The sequence below is a fragment of the Protopterus annectens genome, chromosome 4.part0, assembly GCF_019279795.1.
Source record: "Protopterus annectens isolate FY-2018-M chromosome 4.part0, PAN1.0, whole genome shotgun sequence".
NCBI lineage: Eukaryota > Metazoa > Chordata > Ceratodontiformes > Protopteridae > Protopterus > Protopterus annectens.
The window spans coordinates 1,762,280,974-1,762,299,638 of NC_056733.1; positions in this window are offsets into that span (position 1 = coordinate 1,762,280,974).

An 18,665-nucleotide genomic window follows, 5' to 3' on the forward strand; every position below is an offset into this window, starting at 1 on the left:
CATCCCAGGCTACGTTTTACATGAACTTCAGAATGAACTGGCTCCCCACTTAAGCACCATGTTCAATAATAGCCTCGCATCAGGCTTTGTGCCCACTGAATGGCGCACAGCAACAGTTATCCCACTCCACATAGGGGGAGCCACCACTGATCCCGGGAACTATAGACCTATTAGCCTGACGAGCCTGGTCTGCAAAGCCATGGAACGTATCATCATGGAACTCATAAACAAAGACATTGGTAACCTCCAAACTCTGGATCCCACCCAGTTCGGGTTTGTGAAATGCAGATCATGCCTCCTGAACCTGATCGACTTCTTTGAGGCAGTCACCAAAACCGTAGATGAGGGTAAGGTGGTTCACACAGCCTATCTTGACCTCGCCAAGGCTTTCGACACCATCCCCCATTCTGGAATTATAGCTAAACTCAATAAACTAGGCATAAATCCCTACGTCACAAGATGGGTTGCCAACTGGCTCACTGACTGAACCCACACTGTAAAAGTTGCAGACTCCAAATCTGACCTCAAACCAGTGACAAGTGGAGTACCACAGGGTTCCGTCCTGGGACTGCTCCTTTTTGGTATCTACTTCTCTGAAGTACAGGCTAACACAGAAGGCCTCTGGCTAACAAAGTTCGCAGATGACTGCAAACTAGGAGCCATAGTCAAGTCCCCAAATGATGTGAACATCCTACAGAAGGGCCTCTCTGAGACAGATGCCTGGTGTCAAAGCCATGGCCTCAAGCTCAATGCCAAAAAGTGCAGTGTCATTCCCTTTGGTAAAAACTAATCTACTTAACACCAAATGCGTAATAAGAGACCTTGGGACCCAGGTGGACAGTAGTCTCTCCTTTGATAGTCACATCGCCAGAGTAATCAGGAAGTCCTTCTACGCGGCACACCTCATCATAAAAGGGTTCTCATCCAGGAAAAAAGAGGTCATCATTCCCCTCTACTCGACACTCATTAGACCCACTATAGAGTACAATGCCCCTTTTGGAATGTACCTCATAAGACATCTGCAGCAGCTGGAAAGGCCACAGAAGTACCTCACAAAGAGGATTACTGGACTCAAACAAATGCGGTACACTGACCGCCTCAAAAAACTCCAGCTTTACTCCATAGCATATCGCCTACTCAGAGGTGATCTCTGCCTAACATATAAAGCTATGTCAAACCCAGAGCTGTTGGACATGCTACACCTAAAGAAATCCCAATCCCTCTGAGTTACATGCTCTAGGAAACGATTTGTTTTTAAACAATGGCTTTTAGTGTTTTTAACATTCAAGCAAATTGTTAAGGTATTCATTTTGATTGAAATGGCAGTTTGTTAATTGAATAATTGACACCCTATTTAATGGGGAAGCTGTAGCAAGTGGATGTTTTATTTCTGTCTGAAGAAGGAGAGATACTAATCTCTCCGAAAGTGCTTGTGCGTAATAAAAGTTCTAACGTTACAGTTTCGACTAACTGTTGCTTCATTTACATTGGGATATCGTATTTGGTATACAATAACATACGATTTTTGTACGTGCTTGGTGAAAAGCTATCCCTTGGTTCTTTTTGTGTTTCGACAGTTTGTTTGCCTTTTTGGATTCGCAGTGTGTTATGGCTAACGAGGGAAATGTTGTTTCGCAGAGCTTACTTTTCTCACAGGAAGGAAATGACTTGAGCAACAGTTTGGATACCCATTCAAACGGGGTCGAGGCGAAAGCCGACGGAGACCTTACAACTCTCATTCAGGTCTTAATGGGTAGGATGGACACATTCACTCAACGAATGGACAAACTTGATAATGCTCTTAATTTAAGAGCTAATGGACATCATGCGAGGCATAATGAAGAAGCTCACCCTGGGAACGACGGAGATGTACCAGTTCCTAGTTTGAGAGCTAGAAGCCAGCAACTTGTTAGTTCAGCTTCAACAGCCTTATCGGACTTGAGTGACATCCCTGCTGGACAAGGGCACATACCAGCATCGGGGAATACTGCAATACAAGGTACTGTTACTGCTCTGAACGATTCCGTTCCTACGGTATCGTTATTTCTAAATAGAAAAAACTTTTTTTCAGCCCCTGGTAACATAGGAACAGGGGCAGTTAATGCAGATAATACTGAAGATGCTAACTCTAATAACATTGCAGAGCTCATTGGAGATTTCGACTACAAATTATTTAGATGCAAAAAGTTGCAGCTCGAAATCTCTTATTTAACAGATTGTTTGGATAAGAGAATTGTGCCTAAAGGGTTGAGGCAATGGAGGTTCCCGATAGGCATAGAAGAAGGCTCGGATTTTCATAAACAACTTTTAACTTTATTCGACCAGCATAGTTTTGAATATATAGGTATGCTGATCGACCACTATGCACAACAGGTGGATGTATATAGAAATGAATTAGCTGGTTTGGAGCAGGAAATTAAAAACAACTATGATTTCTTGCGTTACAAATACGACTATTCCCGGGTGTTCTCTAGTATTGATGCCACTATCAATAAACTGTGTGATAATAAGAGAAAGAAAATTATGAGAGATTTAAAGCAATATGCTGATAACAAGGCTTATCCAAAGCCACCACAGGTTAGTCAACCAAACAAAAAGGTTAGGGGAGCTGGGCCTAACTTAAACAGGAAAAATGCGAGCAATAATAGTAATAACATGTACCAGTTGGACACGTTTTTGGAAGGAGGACACAATAACAATGACCCACTTAATGATGAAGATGAAGAAGTGGATTTAGATGAAGATCAACAATTACATCATGTATCTACTCATAAAGGGAATGACAATGGGCGAAAGCAGGGTGCATCTACCAGTAAGGCAGGACAGTCACAGACAGAGCATCAACAGGGTTTTGGACTGGCCCAGAACCCTCGACAGAGGAACCTGAGGTCGAACAACAACAGGATGACATTGAGGAACAAACAGAACCAGAACAACAAATGATGATGGATTTTAGTCAGCCAGTCATTGTAAGCAGTAATGAGGGGGATTTTAAGATCTTTAATTATACCACCCTCAATATTTCTATGGCTATGGCTGACTTTTTTTCTAAAGGGCTGTCCTTTGTACCTGATACCCACATGGATATGGTTAAAACAATTGTGGACCTGAAATTATATGTTCGCAAGTTAAACTTGTTGGCTACTTTAGGTAAAAATTCTGCACTTATTAGGCCATTTAGAATAGCCAGTCTGTTTAACCCTCCACTAGTTAACAACCTTAAAACTTTCGAAAAATCCTGTGAGCTAGATTTAAGATTTTTGGCTGGAAGCATAGTTAACAACAAAAATAAAAACAGCCTTAATATAACATCTGAAGAACGTGATTTTATAAAATTAATACAGGATTGTAAGGTTCGAGTTATGAAACCCGATAAGGGGAATGGGCTTATTTTTATGAACCAAGTTGATTATATCAACAAACTTACTACTCATTTGAACAATGGCCCATACGAAATAACTAGCATCAGTGAGGTTAATACAGCATATAACAAGGTTAGGTCCACACTTGAGGATCTATTTTTGGAAGAGTTTATCGACATGGAAGTCCATTCCTACTTAAATATGATAGCACCGAGAATGCCCACCTTCTTCGGAGCCCCCAAAATTCATAAATCCATCAGTGACCCCCCTTTTAGACCAATAGTTGATGGCAGGGGGTCTATTCTGGTTGCCTGTGCCAAGTATGTAGACAGCCTTTTAAAACCTCATATAGAAAAGGAGATTCAGATCTGCAAGGACTCATGAGGGTTCCTAGAAAACATTTACAGGATACCATTTGACCCTACTTTAAGCTTCTTGACTGTGGACGTTAAAAATTTATATACTGTCATCCCACAGCAGTTAGGGTTGAATTGGGTTAGGGAGTTCCTAGAGTCAAGACATGTTGAACAGGACACTATCTACATAATTGAGACTTTATTAGAATTGGTGTTAAAATACAATTTTTTTAGGTTTGACAATTTGGTATACAGACAAGCTTCTGGGGTGGCAATGGGCTCACCTTGTGGGGGTTCTTTTGCAAACTGCGTAATGGCCCAATGGGAAAACACCTTATTGTTTAAAAACCTCCTTTTTAAGGAGCATGTCGCCTGGTACACAAGGTACCAGGACGACATGTTCATGTTATGGAGAGGCTCCCCGGATATGGTGACCGCATTCATAGATAACATTAAATCTATGACTAATTTTTTGGATTTCACATTCGAAGTGAATGACATTGAAATCAATTTTTTAGATATAAAGCTGAATAAAGATATCCATGCTGCTAGGTTCATCAGTAATATCTATAGAAAGCCCACCTACTCCAATGGTTTCCTCCACTTTGGTAGTTGCCACCCTCTCCATCAAAAAAGAGCGGTTGTTAAAGGGCAGATGGTGAGGGAGGCACGCATGATCATCAAAGATGAAGATTTCCAGGACGAATGTAGCAACCTGACTAGGATGTTTTCTAATAGGGGATATCCCGATGCACTCATTTTAGATATTTCATCTGAAGTAAGGTTCAAAAGAGAATCTGGACATTTTAAGCCCATCCTCAATAGAAAAGAGTTGAATGATATAATCAACCATGACATTGGGGTTAACCATAATAGAACAGATAATGAACCAGACTTGGGAGTTAGGTTTCTATGCACATTTTCTTTAGATCATCACTTCATAAGGAATATCCTACAGAAAAATTGGGTAAGCATAATGGAAGACACAAACCTGCGCCAACTGTTAGGCGCAACACCTAATATAACTTTCAGAAAAGGCTTTAATTTAAAGGCTCTTTTGGAGATGAACAAACATACTATTTTTAATAAGGTTAAGGGTATGACCAAATGCGGGTTTTGCAACCAATGTAAATCCGTACAGGAAGGCAGTTATGTCACAATAAATAATGTAAAATATAGGTTATCTGGCAACTTTACTTGTTCCTCTAGGGCAGTGGTTTATGTAGCAACCTGTGGGCGATGCCCTGCTTTCTACATAGGAAAGACTGAAAGGGCATTGCACAAAAGAATGTATGAACATCTATATGCTATTTCTAAGAGGGACATGAATAATGCATTAGCTTACCATATTGTCCAGAACAATGACCATTTTTTCAATTTCTCTGTCTTAAAACAAATTAAGGCGCAAGCTGATTCAGGTCCATGGCAACTAATATTAGAAAAAGAAGAGTTGCTATGGCAACTAAGGACGGCCGCACACATTTATCCAGGCCTGAATGAAGCCATATCGCTTACCTGTATTTTGAAGCTTCTGACCCTTAAGAGATAAGGTCTTGTTTTGTAAATAGCATAACATGGTAAAGAGAGTATTGTCACAGAAACATATAGCAATAGTCTTTTTAAAAAATAAATAAGTATTTTCAAGCACGCTGGCTATGGTTAACATTAAATTGGGAATTTTTATGTCAGCTTGTACCGTTTGCGGTCCAGGGCGGGCGTAAATGGTTCTTAATAAAAACACTCTTTAACACCATTAGTTGAACATAATAGTTTCAATTTTATTTTCAATTTAAATATAACGAAACGGAAGACAAACAAGGTTTTTTAATCTGCTTGAACACATCATGCCCACGCATTTCTTTAAATGGCTAGAAAAGTTTTTGTTGGCTTATGGGTGGTAACAATTTATGGTGGTGGTAGTCGCTGAACTAGGGATGGGCATGTAGTTTGGCTGACAAAGTTATGGCGTTTTTGATATGATTCCGTTTATGGAACGGAAACTGATTAGGTATCATTCTCATCACAATAGCATAAACCCAATGTGTTTCTACTTTAAAGAGTACTTTATGGTTTTATTTAATATCTTTTGATTATTTTTTATTTTTCATTTATTATTTGTTTTTTATTTGTATATTGCATAGTATAATAACATCCATTAATGTTTGTAAATAAAAGAGTTGTGAATTTAGTATAAATGATGGGGCTATTAAGAGCAGTATTTTTAAATAATAAAAATGGGGTAATATTGTTGATTTGTTTTTAAACAATGGCTTTTAGTGTTTTTAACATTCAAGCAAATTGTTAAGGTATTCATTTTGATTGAAATGGCAGTTTGTTAATTGAATAATTGACACCCTATTTAATGGGGAAGCTGTAGCAAGTGGATGTTTTATTTCTGTCTGAAGAAGGAGAGATACTAATCTCTCCGAAAGTGCTTGTGCGTAATAAAAGTTCTAACGTTACAGTTTCGACTAACTGTTGCTTCATTTACATTGGGATATCGTATTTGGTATACAATAACATACGATTTTTGTACGTGCTTGGTGAAAAGCTATCCCTTGGTTCTTTTTGTGTTTCGACAGTTTGTTTGCCTTTTTGGATTTACATGCTCTAGGAACCTAAACCTTGTCACCACAATAAACAGGACATGCTGGAGGGATAGATTCCTGTCCCAGAGTCTTCCCATACTCTGGAACAGGCTACCCATCTATGTCAAGCAAAGTTCTTCATTAGCACTCTTTAAGACAAATCTTGATGAGTGGATGGGAAATAGGAAATACACCCCGGGGATCACTTCTGTGTCTCTGCTCGACAGTGGCACAGGAAAATAACTTTCCTGGGTGGCGTAAGCCAGGGAACCTTGTTGGCTAGGCTTACGTAGGCTCTTGGGCCGATAGCCTAGTACCTACCTATGAACCTATTAGAGAAGATTGTTTGAATTTAGGAATTGCATAACTTCTGAGTGTATGCATTTCTCCAGGAGCTTAGATAAGGGGGAAAGAATAGCTATAGGCCGATAGATGGAAAAGTTGTAAGATTTACCACCTTTGTGAAGAGGTATAATGTAGGATGTTTTCCATAGTTGTGGCACATAAGCTTCCTGAATGGACCTGTTTATTAGGCTTGATACTGGATACGATAGGGAGTCAGCTGCTATTTTTAGGAAGTTAGCAGGTATACCATCTGCTGCTAGTGTGGTAGGTTTTAGTTTGAGGAGGAGGTTTCTAATTTTAGATGTAGGGACAGGTGAGAGAGAGAAGGATGGCTGGTTGGTAGAGTTGCTAGAAGTGTTCCCAGCAGTTGAGGCTGGTGAGTATTAGTGTTTGTTTGTTGGTTTGACAGGATTTGGACTGAGATTATGAAATGACAGTTAAGCTGGGAAGCTATATCTTTGCTGTTAGTATAGCGGGAGGTGGGGGTGGTGGTAGCAATTGTTCCAGGTTTTAGTAGGGAGTTGCTACTATGCCAAAATTTGGGGGATTTTTTGAGTATTTGTTTTGGATACCTAGGAAGTAGTTTTGTTTGTTTAGTTTGGTTTGTTTTTGGCTAGATTCCTAAGTTGTTTACACTTTTGCTTGGTATGATCGGAGTTTTCTTGTTTCCATTGCTCCCAGGCCTTGTCTCTGGTTTTTAATAGGGCTCTTGTGTCCCTACTTAACCATGGAACATAGTTTGCTTTGGCTTTTATCTTTCTTATTGGTGCAATGGAATTTAGAAATGAGATAAATATATTATTAAAGTAGTCTACTGTCTGATCTAAGTATAAGGTTCTTAGAGGCTGCCAGTTACATTGCTGTAGAATGTTGTTTAGGTTGTCTGAGGTTAGGTTACAATCATCCCTGATGTGTCTATAGATTATGGGTTTAGGAGTCTTGGTTCATTTCCTTAGGCGGAAAATGAGGAGATGGTCACTGAGAACATCAGGTAAGCATCCAGTCTGATATTGATGTTTGGGGCTATTTACTAGTGTCCAATCAATAATGGTTTGTTTATGGGTTTTTTTGTCTGTTCTGGTGGGTTCTTGAATTAGTTGTGTGAAACCATAGAGGTTAATATTGTTAGTGGGGTTGTTAGAGTTGCAGGCTTGCCAATCAGTATTGAGGTCTCCTAATAAAATTGTTTCTTGAGGGGAGTTTTGATTCAGCCATTGAAGGATTTCTTCTATAGCTGGAGAGTTATTTCCAGGAGGAATGTAGCAGCAAAGGATATTAATTTTTTTATCATTGTTTATTGGTCGGATAGAGCCTTTGGTTTTGGCATTTTGAAATGTTGGCAAAGGAGTATGAAATGGCTGGAGGTTTATTTCATTTTTGAATAGAATTGCGACTCCACTACATTTTCTATTTTTTCTATCTAGCCTTAAGATGTTGTAATCTGGTGGTAGAATTTCATCGCTAGGGATATGTGGTTTCAGCCAGGACTCGGTAATGGTTAGAATGTCAGGGGAGTAATGAGTAATAAAAGCATGTAGATCTTGTAGTTTATTGGAAATACTTCTTATATTGATATTAATTATTAGCAGATCAGATTGAGGTCTATTGGGGAGGTCAGTGAAATTGGGCCCTGGGTTTGGGTATATGTCACCAGCGATAAGGAGTCTTTTACTGAGTTTGAATATGTATTTGATAGCATAGGTAAGGTTTGAGAGGGATCTATATATTGCTTTCTTATTGATAGTTGTAGATAGGTGGATGTTAGAAGTGTGTAGCATAATACTAGTGTTAGACAGTGTTGGACAGACTGTAAAGTTTATGTGGGAGTTGGTATGTTTTCCAGTATGTGCTGGATGGAATGAGGTTCTGTCTAGGGGTAAGCTAGTTTGTATGGCTGTAATGTAGAAAAAGGAGGTGAGGGCTAGTAGAAGCAAGGGTAGTAGGACTTGCATTGTAGTTTATTTTGGAAATGTTTAAGTAGTGTTTGTTGCTGTGAGGTGGAGATGGGGTTGTGGTGTGTAATTTCTAGTATGGGTGTGGGGTTAGAGTAGGAGGTACTGAGAATTAGCTAAGACAGATGATTGGATCAGGAAGTATGTCAGGTGACTAAGGAGAAGTATAAGTTCAGGCGTAGTGTGGGTGGGTGGGATTTGGTGGTAGGATAGGGGAGCGGAGTGAGCCCGAAGGGCGAACGGAGTGGGTACAGACCCCCAGCAGAGGTGAGCATCAAAAAAGTATCAGTGAGTGGAGGTGAGGGCAGAACACTGATAGTGGTGTAATGACTGCTGAATTATGTAGTTAAATTAAGTAGATAGGTATCAAAGACCAATAAGGTAGTACTAGCAGGGTTAAATTTTAATGTAGCCAGTACTGGGGTTTCATTCAGTAATTCTTCTTGAGAAGTCTAGAAGCAGTAAATGCCTCTGCCTTTTCCATGGTGCCTAAAATGTTAACAATACAGTATTTAGAAATTGTGTTGAATCATTCCCCATCAAAACTGTAGAAGTGGGTTACAAACCCCTGTAAAATGCCTTCTGAGTTTTGATTCATACGGCAAAATATCTGTATCTGTCATTGAAAAGTTAAATTAATGCATTCAAATAATACCCAAAACTTTTTTTATGGAATGTACTACCAACCAGCTTCTTGGACATCCAGAGTGATTCAAAAAGTTCCAAGGCGTAAAGTAACTACTTATCAGGCATAAATCGGTGCTATTGTCATACAGACACCTTACACCTTACCAATAGAAGCACTCATTCAGGTGCAGCAAACTGGAGAGATATCTTGGTCGGGTCTATATTAGAAGCACAAAAATGCTTCTGAGTGAATACGGAAACAGCTACACATATTCATCGAATCGCATTTAAGCACTTCAATAAATATGTCACAGGGCAAGGAGATAGTTGGCCAGCTTCACGGAGTTGCCCTTTCCTTCCCTATAGTGCAATCTCGGAGTTGGTATATTTAGTTAGGGGGGTGAGGGGGGCAGAGCCCCCCCATGTTGGGAGGTGTGAAGCCACCCACCTGTTTATGGTGTTAAATTATTTTTTTTAGTCGTTAGCTATTTTTAGGTTTTGTGCATTATATGTCGACTTTTATGTAGTCGCACATATGCACTTGCGGTCTTATAATATGGACCCTCTTGGTCTTCTATGTTTACATGTAATGATAGCTTTTTTGTTCTTATTGTGAAAACAAAATCCTTAATACGTCACGAAACGTAGTGGTATATACATTATATTCATATATCCCTGATTGGAAATGTATTAATTTTTCTCTCTGTGAGCATTATACTAGTACAAAATATATAAAAAGATCCAAACGTCAGGCATAGTTTATATGTGGAATGAGAATTTAAAGAAGGTGAGAAAGCATACCTTTTTCACCTCCTTAGTAAAAGGTGATAGGGCTTGCTCAATTTTGGTCTACATGTAGGGTGTCACCCTGCATTGTACCTCTCAACTGTCCTTAGTTTTGCAGAACATCCCTGATTTTGTCTCATATTTCTGCAGTGTTTATCATAAAATTGTTGATTTTCTGGTGATTCACTGAGGATTGCAGTCAATCAGTCAATCAATAATGCTACACATTTGATAATTTGATATTCATACTTTCAAATGTTCAAAAAATCCACATTGATGCAGGATCTGTTTTTAATTAACTTTTTAAGTGAACTAATTCTTGAGCAAATAAACTGAAAGCTATTTCCCATGTCATATGTTTAATGCATTTCTAGGGACTAACCCTGTGAGAAAAAGATTAGATGTAGGTATCCTAAAATCTTTTTCACACATAGGTCTGATCTGGCATTCCAAGAGTTTCCTCGCTGTCACTGGAAACTGGCATACCCTGCAAGTCTGTCAGACAGCACTTAAGTATTGAAGGTGATTGGAATAGTTTGTTTCAACCTGTCTGTGCAATGTCCCACCTATATGAACCAGGAAAAGACAGGTGGTGTGGAAGACAGGGAAGGAAGATGGGATAGAAACAGTCTATCTCTGTTTGGAAGTATTTTTGCTAATTTTTCTTCACAGGAAGTAATAGTATCTCAGATATATGGGGATGTGATTAAAGGGGATGCTTAGGAGACTAGGGTTAGTATCAGAACTACATTAAGAGGCAAGGGGCACAATAACATATTAAAAACCACAGAAGTGAAAAACTTCTCTGAACTCTGTGAAAGGCTTGTTAGCTGAGGCACTGGAGTATTAAATATTTTTGGATTTTATCCTTCTGCAGTTGGTGTTTTTCACTTCTGTGTTTTTTTTATTTTATTTTTTATCTTTTGTTTAGCACAATAACATACTGACTCAGTAGCAGAAGTACTATTGGTCGTAGGCAAATTAAGAGATTCCTCTGGTTGCAGGAGAACATGCTGTTGCATGTTCATAATGTGTGCTGAGCCCCTGTACTTAGTTTCGGGTTATAATATTGAGGTTCAGAGGACTGCGTGCATGGTGGGGCACAAGTTGTGGGTTAAAAGCATATGTTTTGGGACTGTCAGTAGGTGACTTTGTAGTCTTTCCTGCCTAAGTTGACCTCTCAGCTGTTAAGCAGGCCTATTCCTAAAATGGAAAATGTTTAGTTTCTCTTCTCTCATCTTTGCTGAATTAACCCCTAGGGAATAGAGGTGCATTTGGGAAATGACAGCAGTAAGTCACAGGATAAGCAGAAGAAGAGTCCACAGCTGCTAGAGTAGCAGGAGATGTCTGTGTGGGATTAATGCACCTTATAGCTTAAAGAGTTAGACTTACCTGACTCTCCGCAAACAGAATGTTGTTAGCACTTATCTTTCAAGATGTAGGTTAGAAAATTACAGCAGATGGCATTGATTGTTATAGTGAAACATCAGAACATTAATGCTTCAGAGTACGGAGATGGGTATTAGTTTTAAGTCTGACATATTCAAAAAAGACATGTCAGACTGCACAGTGACAATTAACCCAAGATTCCACTGATTATACGGACAATATTCTTACTGAAGTGGAACTCCTAATTTGTGAATGGAACTACCTATTCGTTTGATTTATATTCATGCAGATGAGATAATAATGCATACCACTGAGATTCTTCAGTCTACAGTTTAACGTGTTAAGTTATCCTACAACTATTCAGTGTACAAAACAAAGTCCCGCTACTGTTCTCTGACCTAGACATTTTTAGATGTAGTCTTACACATTTAGTGGTCAGTATCACTAATGCTTATCATGGTAGATAAAGTATCATTACAATTGATGAAGGCAACATTTATAAGACTGTTAAAATTATCTTGGAGTCTGCTGGCTCTCTGGCATACAGGGATAACTTCATGACTTAGATGGCCCAACTTTGATTAGTAACTTGGTACCTGTGGGGCGCAGGAGGTGCGGAGTTAATGACTGATGCTGCCTGACACATCCTAGCAGGGAGGGAGAGAGGAAGCTAGCTTTAGTACTGTAGTGCCAACTATCTGATGTCACATGTAGTTACAGTACTTAACTATGCTGGAGCCATTGTGGCATGATGGACAGGGTCAACAAACAGTACTCTGTAGCTGGAACTGGACATGCAAAGTAGTGTGCATGTATGGCCAGTATTGAAGACTGTCCTACCAACATCTATGGGGACTGGGGAGTTAGGGCATAGCAAAAATCCCAAATGACTGCCTGGATGATAGCATCCTATGGTCACCACTCCCCCTATATGGGAATGAATGAGGTCATTGATTCAAGATTAGCAGCCATGGATCATCACATATTAATTGGTGGCAGTGGTGGAATATCCACATCACATATTAATTGGTGGTAGTGGTGGGATCACCACATCACATATTAGGACTCAGTGGTGTGGATATTGAACTCCTGTAGCCTGTAAACAGTCATCAGTAAAGAAGATGTTTGTACTCTCAAGCAGCCAAATGGTACACATTCAAAGTTTCATATCACAAAAGTTTTATTTTTTTTTTTTTGTTAACTTAGTCAGGGAGAGCAGGCAAGGATGTAAGCAGAGGATTATGGCTAGCTGACAAGGAACCAGTTGGCTGAGATGTGCCAAGTCAAAGGACTGGGGCATGCCAACCTGACTAAAGGAGAAATTATTTTAATCTTAACCACAGCTGCATCACAGACCAGCAACCAGGAAGACAACCAGACTGGCCTCAGGGATGTACAACTCTCAGAAAATGGATAGTTCAGCTTTGCCTCAGAGGACTTAAAATCCATCTGGTGTTAAAGAGACTTGAACTGGAGGCCAAACATTTGGAAGAAGAATCAGCAGAGAGACTGTGGCATTTGGAGGCTGAAGGAAAGGAGAAACAGATGGAATTAGGATCAGCAGAGAGACCGAGATGCCTGGAAGCTGAAGAAAATGAGAGGCAGAGGCAACATGAAAAGGAGATGCTGACTCTTTTCCAGGGTCATGGAGGTAATGGGGAAGGGAATAACCAAACCCCAGAAGTAGTAGAGGTCAGTAAATTTCTTCCCAAATTTAAGAGGATGATAATTTTGACAGTTTTATTCATAGCAAGGGTATGTAAACAGTATAATGCTGACCAGGGGGTCTGGGCACAGTTCCTGATCCCCTTACTCCATGGCAAAGCTGTAACTGCTGGTTCTAAATTCTCTGATGCCAATTGCTTAAATTTTAATACAGTTAAAATTTGTTTATTAGAGTACTTTAAGCTAACAACTGAAGCTTATAGAAAAATGTTTTGTGAGCATAGATGCAATAGAGATGAAAGTGTGTGTGATTGTATTTCTGAGTTAAGTACTTATTTTAGTAGGTGAGTAAGTAGGTGTCAGGTCACCACTTTTGAAGAGCTGCAGACCTTTTGGTGAGGGAACATAGGTTCATAGGTTCATAGGTAGGTACTAGGCTATCAGCCCTGGGGCCTATACAAGCCAAGCCAAAAAGGTACCCTGACTTTTGCCACCCAAGAAAATTATTTTCCTGTGCCACTGTTGAGCAGAGCCACGGAGGTAATCCCCGGGGAGAATTTCCTATTTCCCATCCAATCATCAAGATTCTTCTTGAAGAGTGCTAATGAGGAGCTTTGTTTGATATAGATAGGTAGTTTATTCCAGAGTATGGGAAGTCTCTAGGATAGGAATCTATCCCTCCAGCATGATCTGTTTATTGTGGTGACAAGGTTAAGGACCCTAGAGTGTGTAGCTTGGAGGGACTGGGAATTCTTTAAGTGGAGCATGTCCAACAGCTCTGGGTTTGACATAGCTTTGTATGTTAGGCAGAGATCACCTTTGAGTAGGGGATATGCAACGGAGTAAAGCTGGAGTTTTTTGAGACAGTCTACATAGGGCATCTCTTTGAGGCCAGTAATCCTCTTTGTGTGGTATTTCAGTGGCCTTTCCAGTTGTTGTAGATGTCTTGTGAGGTACATACCAAAAGGGGCGTTGTACTCTACAATGGGTCTAATGAGTGATGAGTAGAGGGGAACAATGACTTCTTTTTTTCTGGATGAGAAACCTTTTGTGATGAGGTGTGCCACGTCGAAGGATTTCCTGACTGCTGTGGCAATGTGATTATCAAAGGAGAGACTACTGTCCACCTGTGTCCCAAGGTCTCTTATCACACTTTCGGTGTTAAGTATACTACCGCCTATGTTGTAGTTCATGGGTACAGAGTTTTTACCAAAGGGGATGACAATGCACTTTTTGGCATTGAGCTTGAGGCCATGGCTTTGACACAAGGCATCGGTCTCAGTGAGGCCCTTTTGTAGGATGTCCACATCATTAGGAGTTTTGATTATGGCTCCTAGTTTGCAGTCATCTGCGCACTTCATTAGCCAAAGACCTTCTGTGTTAGCCTGTACTTCAGAAAAGTACATACCAAACAGGACAGGACCCAGGATTAACCCTGTGGTACTCCACTTGTCACTGGTCTGAAGTCGGATTTGGAGTCTGCTACTTTCACAGTGTGGGTTCTGTCAGTGAGCCAGTTGGCAACCCATCTTGTGACATAGGGATTTATACCTAGTTTAGTGAGTTTATCTATAATTCCAGAGTGGGGGATGGTGTCAAAAGCCTTGGCAAGATCTAGATAGGCTGTGTGAACCACCTTACCATTGTCTACGGCTTTGGTGACTGCTTCAAAGAAGTCTGTCAGGTTTAGGAGACATGATCTGCTTCTTACAAACCCGAACTGGGTGGGGTCCAGAGTTTGGGGACTACCAATGTCTTTGTTTATAAGTTCCATGATGATACATTCCATGGCCTTGCAGACCAGGCTCGTCAGGCTAATGGGGCAGTAGTTCCTGGGGTCTGTGGTGGCTCCCCTCTTGTGGAGTGGGATAACCGTTGCTGTGCACCATTCAGCAGGCACAAAGCCTGAGGTGAGGCTATGATTGAACATAGTACTTAGGTGGAGTGCCAGTTTGTTCTGTAGTTCATGTAGAATGCAGCCTAGGATGTTGTCTGGTCCCATGGATGCTGTGTTCTTGGCTTTGGAGAGTGTGTTTTTTACCTGTGCAGCCCTGATTACAGGAACTTTGCATTCTTCCGGTATAGAGATGGGCTCTTTAGGGGCTGAGAGGGGGGTAAAGTTAGCACTGAACCTATCTGCCAGGATGTTGGCAATATCAGTTGGGTTTGTATATTTAGTGCCATTGTGCTGTAACTCAGAGCAGATCTGAATGTTGCCATTGAGATTCTTGACATAGCTGTAGAATGCTTTGTGGTTGTCTTTAGAATCAGTGGTGATTTTGTTTTCGTAACTAGCTTTGGAGGATTTTATCAGGGATCGCAGCTTCTTACTGAGACTGACCAGGGAGCTCCTCCACGCGTGGGATTTTACTCACTTTTGCAACAGTTTCTTCCTTCTGCTGTACAGTTTGTTTATGGCAGGGGACCACCAGATTGGCTTCCTTTTTTTGGAGGATAGCATCTTGGTTCTGTTTGGGATAGCATGATCCATGCACTCATGTAAGTGCTTATAAAGTGCAATTGTATAGGATTCAGTAGTCGTAACTGTATTGTCCATCTGCATGGGTGGCATGAAGTTCACCACTTCTGTCTTAAGAAGCATGAAGTTGGCTTTGGAGAAATTTTTTACCATGGTTTCCTTAATGGGGGCAGGATGTGGATATCTAGGGTAATTAGCTTATGGTCGGATCAGACCAATGAGACGTTGACTTCAGGTGTGGAACACCAGTCACTCATGTTGGTAATGACTAGATCTAGGATATTGTTGCCCCTGGTAGGGGTGTGGATAAGTTGATCCACGGCATTGGAGTTTATGAATTCCAGAAAGTGTTGAGTGAAGGAGTTGGTACATGAGTAGTTTTCCAAGTTAATGGTGGGGTAGTTGAAATCGCCCATTATTAGGGTGTTTGGTTGAACCCTAATGTTTTCCAGTACATCAAGAAAAGAGGAGTGGGAATCCTGGGGCATGGTGGGTGATCTGTAGCAAGCTACAATTTGGATTGCAGTATTGCCCAGAGTTAGTTGCACTTGGATAACCTCGGCTGCATTATGCTGAGCAGCTAGCCAGGAGGAGTGGATATCCTTAATGAATATGGACACACCTCCGCCTTTGGTGTTCCGGTCCAGGTTACATGGCCGAAAAGTGTGGTATGAGTTATAGCCTGGTAGTGCAGGGGTGCTCTCCGGAGCCTTGAACCAGGTCTCAGTCACTGCACAGATATCAATGTTCTCCATTTTAAAGAGTGCCTCGAGTGAGTGCATTTTGAGATTTAGACTTCTAGCATTGAGTAGCATCTCCCTCAGTTTTTGCTTGCCTGTTCCTGTTACAGTGGTAAATTTGTCATTTGAACCTTGCCTAAAAAAGGCACTATAGGGCCGGCAAGAACCTTAGCCAGTATCCGGAATCCCAGGGGTGACAGGTGCAGGCCATCTCTGGCAAAGCATCATGGTCTGTCGACCATGTTGTCCCAGGCAGACAGATACTGGATCCCCTTATAATGACACCAGAAGCTTGGCCAATTGTTGAAGTCAATCATTTTGTCCTTGTACTGCGGCATCATTCTGGGTGATGGCAGAATGCTACTCAGGGCTAGGGTCATACCTGCCTGGGCTACAAGATCGGAGAGCTCTTCCATGTCTCTTTTCATGTAGTCCAGGGAGGTACATCTCAGGTCGTTCACACCAATATGGACAATGACAGAGTCATAATTGTACTTGTTGTGGAGTAACCTGAGTGCGAGGGTTATTTGGCGGATTCTGGCACCTGACAGGCAGCTGACAGTAACCTTCTCCTTGTTTAGCCTGGTGAGTGGGGCATCAGTGTGCCTGACTATAGAATCACCTATGACTAGTGTGTTGGGTACGTTGTTTTGCCTTATTGGCTGTGGTTGCGTGGCACACTGAGTCTGTGGGCTATGTGTCATTTGGGTTGTGTTGGAGGGTGGAGGTTGCTTGCATTTCTGCTTTGGAGGTCTCTGTTGCTTGAGCAGATTATTATTGAGAGCCTCCGCGAATGTTTTTGTGTTTCTATGTGTGGATTTTGTTGGTGTAGATTTAGTGAGACTATGTGATGAGTGTGGTGTGATGCAAGTCTTTACCTTCTCCGCTTGACTGTCAAGTTCAGTCTTGATTGGAGAGAGCTTTACCTCCAGTTTGGCTAGATAAGTGCATCTCTCACAGGTTGTAGTATTGTATGGTAGGAGGAGAGGGTTGCCTGTGTACATGAGGCAATTTCTACATTGCCCCAAGATGCCCAGATTCATCAGATAGACAGGAGAGAACACTGGGAGCTGACCATTGGACACGCCTGAATAAAAAACTATTTTCTTCTAGATAAGTGAGGAAAGTAAGTACCAAAACTGTTTTCCTCTAGGTGATGAGGAAGGTTGAGTGCTGTAGTAATTAGTAGGTTATTTAGTGCTTACAAGTTCTGAACAAGTGCTGATCATGAATAAGCAAATTCAAGTGCTAAAACTAAAAATCTGTATCTGGACTAAACTAGTTACAGGAAAGGGGGGAAACAAGTGCAAATGTGGGCTTTTAAATCAGAAAGTTGCGAGAGATGGAAAAACTGCCCAAACAGCCAGTAACTACAATTTCTTGGCCAGACCCACTCCTTATGTGGTAGATAGGTTACCTAGTGCTTACCACTCCCACTGATAAGCTAGAAGGCTTCCCTCCAACACAGAAAGCCTGGGAGGCTCAGAAGCTTACATACAGTCCTGGATACAGCAAATCTGAATCTGGACTGCACTAGTTACAGGAAAGGTATATATTTTTTTAGCACTTTGCCTGAGGACATCAGAATATGGTTGGCAGATAGAAAATACAACACTACAGATGAGTTGGGGAAAAGGGAGACCTATTCCTAACAAGCAGGGCATCCCTGCACAGGAAAGGGATATCCAGTGCTGCACATGGGTATAAGGGAACCCAAGGTGGGCAGCCTAAACCACCCCAACAGAGTCTGCCAGTAGCAAGAGAAGCCATTAGTTCATGTACACAACCAGGATCAATGGTTAAATGTTTTAAATGTAACCAGTGGGGCCATGTAGCATATAGATGTCCATGAGGCAAGGTGGGGAACAAAATGTAGGGGAACCAGTAAGTGGGAATGACAGAATGCCAGTGGTAAGTTGTCTGGAGACAACAAGGGTACCAAACTAATACAAGAGGTTATATCCTATCTTAGTAGATGGAAAACAGACTACTGCTAAGAGATACACAGACTCTGACCTAACCATTGTGAAGCCTGCAATGGTTAAAGAGGAGCACTACTTGCTTTGGCAGCCTACTCCAGTCAGAGCTTTAGGAGGGACCCCATTCCAAATTTCTTTGGCTAGAGTTCAAAAGGAAGCAAGCAAGCAAGTAGGTGTGTTTGAGGATATCCCTGCAGATCTCCTGATAGGGAATGGTTTTGATAATGCAGTACCTTGTGTGCATGCAGTGACATGCAGTCAGCCTTGGAAACAGGCAAGTGGGCCTGGTAGCCTGGGAGGATCCCAGACATACCACACACTTGAAGCCAGGACTGGTGAGGTGATTATTTCAGGGAGGGAGCTACCCTGTAGCAGTGAGACTGAAGGTGAGCCACAG